This window comes from Coffea eugenioides, unplaced genomic scaffold, assembly GCF_003713205.1.
Source record: "Coffea eugenioides isolate CCC68of unplaced genomic scaffold, Ceug_1.0 ScVebR1_3596;HRSCAF=5017, whole genome shotgun sequence".
Lineage (NCBI taxonomy): Eukaryota > Viridiplantae > Streptophyta > Magnoliopsida > Gentianales > Rubiaceae > Coffea > Coffea eugenioides.
Window position 1 is genome coordinate 235,802 of NW_020864188.1, and position 10,149 is coordinate 245,950.

The 10,149-nt window shown below is 39.0% G+C and overlaps 1 pseudogene; it reads right to left on the reverse strand.

The window, feature by feature from the left end:
• Nucleotides 1–8,387: 8,387 nt before the first annotated feature.
• Nucleotides 8,388–9,747, reverse strand: LOC113758079 (annotated as a pseudogene).
• Nucleotides 9,748–10,149: the final 402 nt, after the last annotated feature.

A 10,149-nucleotide genomic window follows, 5' to 3' on the forward strand; every position in this document is an offset into this window, starting at 1 on the left:
AGAGAGAAAAATTGGGGTTTCTTGCTTTAATGCTTTCCTTAGTTGTTTTGATTGAGAAATTGCCTTGTAGTGGTTGTGTTTGCTAAATTGCCTCACTTGATTGGTTGGTTTCTAGCAAAACTCTGGTTTGGGTTAAGAAACCCTAGACTCCATTAGGTTAGTTTAGTGTAGCCTATGGCTATTGAGTTAGGGTTTGTGTGTTTGGATGATTAGAACAAGTCCTATGGTGCAAGTAAAACTAGATTAAGGATTATGGTTAGTATTTGGTGATCTTGGGCTAACTTGTGAAGGAACTTTAGACCACTCTTAGACTGATATAAGTATGGTTGTTAGGGATCAATTTGGTTAGAAAATTCGCATAAGAACCATAGGAACGGACCGTGCGGTTGCGGCGCGCAAAACCGGGGAAACTGGAAAATCAGGGCAGTTCAGGATCCGAACTTCGGCTTTATTTTTCTTGCTGTTGCGTACGGATTCAGAAGTTTCTCAAAACATGAAAGTTGTAGCCTTATATGTCCTTAATATTCCTGCAAAATTTGAGGTCAATCGGATTAGCGTAGCCTGAGTTATAGATGAAATACTCAAGCCTGTTTTGAACATCAGATTCTGTGCGTTTTTTTGTTTAGCTTCTGCCTGTGACTTTTTCGGTTTTGATCCTGTACGATCTGGGTTTTGACTCCTTCATAAGAAATGTAGATCTTGGCTTTGGCTTCGAAACGGTATAAAGTGCGTCGAAATTCGAGTTCCGTAGCTCCTGTTATGACCAAAACAAAATCGATCGTCAGAACTGCCTTGTATCTGGACAGTTCTGACGGGTACTTTGACACTCAAATTTCGTTCTGTTCTGAGTGGATTCAGGTCTTGGCCAAAACATCAAAGTTTTAGCCTTATATCTCAGCTTTCAAATGCCTTTGGAATTTCCTGATTTCGATTTGTGAGCTAGGAGTTATAGTCCAGCAAACATACTCTGTCCGTTACACTGGGTGCAAATTCCTGGAACGGTTTTCTGCACTTTCGACCCATCTCTGTTCAGATCCGGAGTTAGGTGTCTTCATGAAAGTTATAGACTTTTCTCTTAGCTTCGTAACGGTACCTCATGTACCTTGATCCGACACTCGTAGCTTCGATTAGGCTCAAAACAGTTTTGATGGCAAAATGGCTAGGCCGCCATTTCCGTTTCCGTTTTGCCGTTTCCGCACTCGTATGTGCCGATTTTACCGTTTTGGTTATTTTAGGCATATTAGTAGCCGTTTATGATATTATGTGACGCAATCTTCTATTTCAGACGGTGGTGAGCTAGGTGGAGCCGGTGGGGCCTACTAGCTACTCTTCGCGGCAAATTTCGAAATTTGCTCTTTTGTTCGTTGTGTAAGTATTCAAGCCGCTCTTACGTGTTAGTTGTTTATGTGTTTCGATAAGTATGAATAGGGTACCTAGGCGATGATGTACTTTATCATACTCGACCTAAACTCTAGTTTGTGCACATATTTGTACATGACAGATGTATATGAATCATTTTGGAACTAAACCCCTTGAGCTTGTGGCTCGGGGTGACTTTTGAATAAATTTTGTGAAGTTTGTGAGTTTGGGGCCCGATCTCATTACCTAGATGGACTATTCGAGCCGGTTAGGGCTTGGTCGAAGTAAGTCCAACCTGGTTTGAGGTCACCAAGTTTGTGAATCCGGTTCACCGATTATGTGGACCAAGTTTGTGACCCGAGCTTGTGAACCAAGCTCAATTTCGTTCGCTCGAGCAAGTTTGTGAGGTGCCTGGCCAGAGAGGGTGATAAGGTGTACGGTGGGAGTACAAGTGAAGTTCTACGGACCATTATTTGAGGTCGGCGGAGTGTCGGCAGGAGGTCACACATGGCAAACGATCTGGCTTTGGAGCCACCTGTATCCTTATTATGTGATGTTACTTTTCTGCTTTTGCTTTACTCTTACTATGTAACTGTTGTTACGTGAAATTTATGCTTTTGCCCCTGTTTACTTACTAAGCATATAGCTTACCCCTTTCCTTTTGTTTTCCTTAGCAGGGGCCAACGCGGGGACTTTTGGCACATACACTAGTATAGTTAGCTTTGCTTGTAATAGTTGAACAATTAGGATGTTTGTTTTTATTGTGGTGGTGGTTTGTATAAGGACCCTCCTCAGGGTCTACATGTTGGTTTTGGTTGTAGTGATAAGGATGTAATAGTGTGAGCAGGTACTTTTGGAGAATGTAATTATAACTCTTTGGGATTGTATCTGGTATGTATAGTACACTTTTGGATTTTCTGGCTTTTATTGTTTTAAGTTTTGAGTCCTGGCGCGAGCTAGGCAGGCGGCCCGCCGATACCCTTGGGTTCGCCCTTGGGAGAAGTGGGGTCGTCACACAGGAGACCCACATATTTATCTTCCTATCGATGAGGCTACTATCACTTTGCAGAATGTGAAGGTATTATGAGGTCTATGTGTAGATGAATTATCGATCATACTGGTTGACCGAAATCAATCTGTGGCTCAAAAGAATAACTTGATCGAGGAGCTTCTAGGATTCAGACTAGAGAACCTCCACTTTAAGGATGGCAGGTTAAAACTCATACCAATATTGAAGTTTTATAGGAATTTCTTCCAAATGATGCACCGGCAAAATTAGTTCACCAACGCATTCGATGCTACAATTTAATCTTCTTTGGGGAACAGCTATTTGCCGACACATGCAACAACCTTGTTAGCTGCCATCGATTAGATTTCATTCAAGACATTGAGGGTATGAGCCAATATAGTTAAAGCAACACCACACTTGAGTGATTATATTTTTTATCTATGCAAAGCATCTCAAGTAGCTGCACTACTAGTCTGTATATGCTTTTCTAGGTGAACAATTTCACAACTTTTGGATGCTTGAGCATATTTATTTCGTGCTTTTTGCAAAAAAAATATGACTTAGGCAACTTTTCCATTATTATTAGTTATGGGCATGGGAGAAAATTCTCAATATACGACCAACAGTGTTAATTCTCGCTGCATAGGGAAACGACTTTTCTAGAAGTGGTCAGTGAGTTGGGAGTCGTACAATGAAGTACGTGCTCTCGCATGTTGTGTCTGTATTTCATGATCAACTTAGCATGATGAGCATCGATGAGGTATTGCATTGGTAACTGTTTCTATTGTAGGCTCAGTTTGTAATTACTGTGATGACTAACTCCATTTTTTAAAATGCAACAGTTTATTTGGATGCCTTATCCTGATTACCTTATTGCACATCTTCTCGCCTATTGCTTAGCCAGACGACCGATATGGTAGTCAGAAAATTCAGTGATATATTGGAAGGTAGTCGAATTTTACCTTTCACGGTGGATACTATGACAGTTTGGGATGCATCAATCCATATCTGACATAGTTGATACAGAAGGTTACAAGAAATTGCATTCTTTGTGTCGATCTGGACAGGTCGGGAAGGATTAGGTTCAGTACTATAGTCATTGGATTGAATATTGAGAGTATCGTACTGAAATATATGTTCGAGACTTTCATTACAATCTTAACATATCTATGGATAATTACATGACATGATACCATAATCGAGCAGTCCACTACATAGCATCTCCTATTTTGCAACTGCCCCGACATGACGGTCATCGAGAAGATGGATGACAATTCGACTACTTAGTAAATAATTACAATTTTAGCTTTACTTCTAAACACATATTTATTTTTTCTTAAATAACAAAACTGTAATAAAAAATTTCTACTTTCAACAAGTTAATACCGTATCCCAAATCAAATTGATTTGCAATAGATATCTCGATCCGGTGAACCCTGCTCAGTGTGCTCATCCCAGGCTCACATCCATACAAAAAGAGGCATTCCGGATATTACAATATTTGAACCAGGGAATTCAGACTGTAGCTAGACCTTTTGGTCATGAGGATGTCAATTCATCTACCCCACGTTGTACCTTTCGAGATGCTTGTCGAGCATCTACCTAGGCAAGGGCATTGTAGAAATCAAGAAGGCAAGTGTCGTAAGAGGACCACCTAATTATGTGATGATGATGTGTCTGTTATACAAGCTCCTTATGTTTCATCACATGCCAGATACAACCCTACCGTTGTCATTCAATTTTCTCACTCTGGAGCGTTCTTCACACCTCCATGTGTTCCTACTTTCGGAGGTCATTTTCATGTGACACCTACTCTCTTACCTGAATTTGACTATATGACAGGTGTTGGATCATCCTCTGTTAGGCCACATACGACATTTGGGATGAATAATGAATTCAGTGATTTCTTGATCATATCTACTACTTCTTCAGGTCCTTAATGGATTTGTCACCAGTTTTCCAAATAAATGCAAATACCGTTCCTCATCAAAGTGCTTCCACTACATCTACAGATCTTTCCTATTCGAGATGCGATCAGATTCCTGTGGTGCACTCCTCCGATGATGATGAGGACAAACAAATGCTTGAAACACTACTTAGGAGATCCAAACGATTACAGCTGTAGCAAGATCTACCATACCGAAAGTGCATTGGAGATGCGGTTGCTCTACGACCCCATACGACAGGTACAAAAGGCACGTTAATGGGTGATTACAATTTGTATCGCTCATGGGTAATTTGTAGCTTTAAACAATGATAATATTTTTTACTTAGCTATATTGGATATTTACGATTGATACTACATTATTTATTGTACCTTAAATTATTCAAAAAAGCAAAAAACTTTCATAATTAGATGCAACGTCATAAATTTAAATTAATTTTTGCATTTGAATTTGAAATCCAAACCTCGCTTTTCCCCATTCATCGATAGTTGATCGATTTTTGATCATCGATTAATGGCGAAAACAAAATAGCATGTTTTTAACGTAATTTTGGCTCCAAAGCATAATATATTCTAAAATTATTTTTGGATTTAGCATTGATAAACTAGGGTTTATAAATTAGGGTTTAAGGATTATGAATTAAGGTTTAGGGTTATACATTAGGATTTAAGGTTTATAAATTAGGGTTTAGGGTTTATGGTTGATAATTAGAGTTTAGGGTTTAGTTAAAAAAATTTTTAAAAAAAATTGATCATCGCTGCATCCACTTAAAGAAAAAGCTTCACTGCATACCGTGAAATCCACGTCAAGAAAAATCTTTGCCGCATAGACTACAATATGCAGCAAGGCATCTTCATTGAAAAAAAAAATAGAGAGAAAGAAAAAAAATTCCCGTCTTTCCTCCAGGACAAGAAAAAATTCCGTTCTTAGTAAACTCTACATGCTACACACAGCCACCTACTAATTTGATAGTCCTATTGGGTAGTTTACTTTTCCTATCCTTCAACCTTGGCTCTTGATAAGGCAACGACGTCATCAACTAGCATTACGTATAATTTTGTTTTAATGCACTGAAGGGATTTACACATAATTTGATTACCTATGCACAGAAAGAAAAGATTGCTTCAAACTAAGACTCCGGGTATTAAAGGTTCTAAATTTCAATGTCCCTCTATCCCTCTTAAATCACACCCTGCCCTGCTTTTTAAAAAAAAATTCTATTTTTACAATATTTTTATTATCACTCTAATTATGAAAAATTGATTTTTATTGACATTCAAATTATAGAATTACAGGTTTTGAGACGTCCATCATTTCCCAGAAGTATTTGTAAGTCAGTTCACATGTCATGTCCTACCAAAGAAAAGCCTAATATTTCTTTTAGGCTAAATCCAAACAATACCAGTTGTTTTACTATGCCCACTTCGTCCTCAGAATTCCATCCCTGCTCGTGCCCTGTCTTAAATTCTAGGGTCCACAATAACATGAAACCCACTCCCTCCCCTCTTGCTCTCCTGATTATTGTTGCCCATTTCCTTCCACCAAGTCCCGAAGTAGTAGGAATGACCCTTTGGCTTTAAAGGTTCCAGCCAAGCAAGAAGCAACTACACGCCTATATTTCTTCCCACAAAAAAAGAAAAACTACAGCATTATTTCTTGATGCAGCAAATTAAATAGGAGAGCGGCAGCATTACTAAAGAAATGGAGATTCAAAATGCAATAAACAAGAGGAACAAGAAATCTATGCGGAACCGGAACACGAGAATTAGCTTTTCAGCCAGATTGCCAGATGATGTTAGTGGGATCTTTGCAGAAAGCATCTGTGCAGTGAAGTACTCTAACAAGCCATTCACAGACATTAGAGAGTCAATATTGGAGATGATCCAGAAGGTAAAAATTCAAACTTGGAGAGAAATGGAGGAGCTAATTTACTGTTACATTTTTCTCAACTCATCAGAGGTTCATACTGTCATCGAAGATGCTTTTCTCAGTTTGCTTTTTCTCTAGTCAAAGAACGAATAAGTCTTGTGCTTAGCTTCTTTCAACTCACTGCTTATCTTGATCTACACCATCGTGTTACTGTAATTTCATTTTGAGTTTCCTTATCAATTCCTTTCACTGCTAAATATTACACTATCAAACATGTAAAATGAGATAATCAGCATTGAGAAGCCCAGTAAGTGTTATCTCTCCACCAAAGGTATAAGCTAACAAAGCCTCGCCTGATATTGGCATTTTCCTACTTTGTTGATGTCTTTAAATATCCTTATAAATTACTGAAGATCTCTAGCAGAGATATTGAACAAGAGATTTGGTAGGAAGTAAGTGGAAACACTTCCTGAATAGGAAAATGGTCTAGGTATTCCTTTTTTAGGTTTTAACTCTTAATGAAGATGGTAGACTTCAAATTCTTCTAGTGCAAGAAAAAACAAGCATTATATTACATTCATAAACTGAATATGCAGACTAACATAAGCAAACCGACAGAGTCATGCAGATTATCCAGGTTAAGCATGTATTCACTTATGATATGCTTCCGAGTTCGATAATGATCAGCATAAATTCTCCTGTTTACACCAAATAAAATCACTTTTAAATGATGTAGGACATGGTTAAGATCATTCCAAGATTCTTCACCAACACTAGGAATTGGAGATTCACAGAATGGTAATCTAAAATGGTTTTTTTTTTCCACATAAATATTTTGGTTAGGAAAGACGGTCCGAAAGCTGGAAGTACTAAATTCCTGATACTTTAACACAAGTTTACCACAGGTAGTGCCCCTTTTGGCTTTATATTGGTACCAAAATTCCACCTGCACTCGCCAAGTCATCTTACACCTGAAAGGCATAAAGGATAGACATAACTAGCAGCAAAGATGCATGCTACACACATAAACACAAATAACTACAGCATACACCAACCCTTTGACACCACACTTACTAAATACCCTATAGTAAATTTTGTGTTATAACAACCTGCAGACCAAGTGTCTACAACCACCAACAAAGGCAGACATCCCATTATCAAGCTTAATACCTGCCATTTTCATCCATAAGAGGAAACAAAAAAATTTTCCACAAAAACAACAAAGCTAGCTACAAGCAGAAGATAGTAATAATTTCTTTAGGTGACAAGTATTATTTGCTATCATTGATCCGTCCTTCATGCTTTGTGAAAGAAAAGAATAGATGGATGTACCAGTTTGGAGTTCTCATTTCTTGTTTCTGCAGATGGAGCACATCTCTCATGTTTTCAGTCAATGCATTTTGAGCCATCTCAAAATCTTGTCTACAGAATTTTGATTGATTCAGCTTGAGGCAAAACTCCAGCCGATTCTGAAATGTAGCCAATTCTTGAAAATGGAAATTCAAGATTAACAAAATCAAAACCTTGATGAATGCATTTCTGAGGAAGTGGTCTACTTTCCAGAAACCTGTTGGCCATGCATTCCATGCTTTCTTGGGTTTACATCCATCAGCTCATAATTTCATATTAACATCAGAGTATCAAGGCTTCCTACCATGAATTAAAGCAAAAATGATTAAGAAACAATAGTAAAGAATGTTAACTCCAGGTCACTAAATGCAATGGCAGCCATAACGGTAGTCAGCTGCATTTACTTTGCATATTTGACATTATTTGAAACTTCATAAAGCTAAATGAGCAACCCTCACAGATTGACAAGATTGCCTGCTCGGATTAATCATGTCAGAAAACATAACCTACTCAATATTCACAAATTGTATGTCCCTTCCTGATCAGAGTGTTAATATCCAAACTCCCAACAGAACAAACCTCAGATGTCCTCAAAATTGATAATTTGAATCCTAGTAGCCAGCAATTTTAAATTTAGTATTGAGTTTCTGAGGGCATCTGATGAATGAAGAACTCAGTCCCAAGCTTCTTTCTAGAAAAGCTAATGTCTTTATACCAAGATTTTATACTTCATACTCAACTACAACTGGCTATCTTCTTCGGTATTGAGCTTCTGCTGGTGTCTGATGATTAAAGACCTTAGTCCCAGTCTTCTTTGTGGAAAAAGTAACTTCAATAAACCAAGATTTTCTACTTCATATCCAACTACAACCGGGAATTTTCTTGAGTCCTTTCTCCCTAATTTTGACCCTCAAAAGTGAAACATCCAACCACTTATTTGCAGCAGCATAGATGTCTGATAACAACACATAATTCCCAGCATTTAAGGGCTGAAGCTCAATTAGTCTACATGCTACCTCCTCCCCCAATTCAAGGTCACAATGAAGCTTGCAAGCGCCAAGAAGTGCACCCCAAGCACCAGCATGGGGCTTTACGGGCATTGACTTAAGAATGTCGTAAGCATCTTTAAGCTTTCCTGATCGCCTAAGAAGGTCAATGAGGCATGCATACTGATCTGGAGAAGGCTCAAGAGAGAATTCATTAACCATAGAGTCAAAATAATGGCAACCTTCCTTAATGAGACCAGCATGACTGCAAGCTGTTAGAATTATCGTAAAGGCTGTAGTATCAGGCACAAGTCCTTCCTTTAGCATCCTTTCAAACAGTGCCACAGCCTGTGGACCACTCCTATGAATGGATAGGCCCTGTATCATTAAGCAGTATGAGATCACATCATGCGTAGGCATTTGCTCAAACATGGTTGATGCTCTGTCCATGTTCCCACACTTGGCATTCATATCTATGAGATTGCAGCAACTTGAACACGCTTGAGATCAAATGAGCTTTAATGCATATAAGAATCAATTATTTTGGTAATTCCAAACAACCCAATTGGGAACAAGCAGACATCAAACTTACCATAGTGAACTCATCCGGTTTGACGCTTCTACACTACATCCTGTAAAACATCTGTATCGCCTCGTTGGGCTGTCCATTCTGGCCATACCCAGATATCAAGGCAGACCAGGATACAATATCTTTTTCATCTGATTGCTCGAATAACATCCTTGCAGACACCATGTCACCAGCCTTGGCATACCCAATCACAGTGGTATAGGAAATAGCATTCTTCTCAGGTATCTCATTAAATAATTCCCTAGCACTCCTCAAATCACTGAATCTAACAAAGCCACTAATCATCGCATTCCAGGATGCTAAATTCCTATTAGTCATTTCATCAAACAAGTTCTTCGCCTCCAATGCCTCTCCGACATTCAGATAGCCAACAAGCGTAGCCGTCCAAGAGACTTCATTTCTAACGGGCATAATATCAAACATATTCCGGGAGCACTCGATCTCCTTACACTTGTCATAGAAGTCAACTAAGCTGGAACCCACGTACACATCAGTTTCAATACCACACCTTACTATTGACCCATGGAGAACCCGCCCTTCCCTCAACGCCAAAACACTTGCACACTTGTTGATCAACGGCGGGAAAGTATACTCATCCAGGCTTGCATTCGTAGACTTTTTCATCCGACTAAAAAATGAAAATGAATTGACCAAAGAGGAATGTCTACAGTAGCCCTTGAGTAGGGTGTTCCAGAGATAAATATTGGGTTGAATAGCGCGTTCGAAGACAACGGTAGGGTAGGAGAGGTCAGAAGAGAGAGCAATGCAGAGGGACAGAAATTGGGTAATCAAGAAGGGATCCTGCTCGTAGCCCTTGTGGATGATGTGAGGGTGGACTTGCTCCAGGTTTCGGATGGTCTTGCACCGTTTTAAAAGTGACAAGATTGATGTCATATAAGCAGATGATAATGTTGATGGTAAGGAGTCGAGACAAGCGGATGAGTATCGGCGAATCAAATTCATATGAGCATCGATTGTGACTTTGTGAGTTATAGTGGCGGAACAGCCGGGCAGACAGTGCTGGAGCTGCAGTGTCAGGAT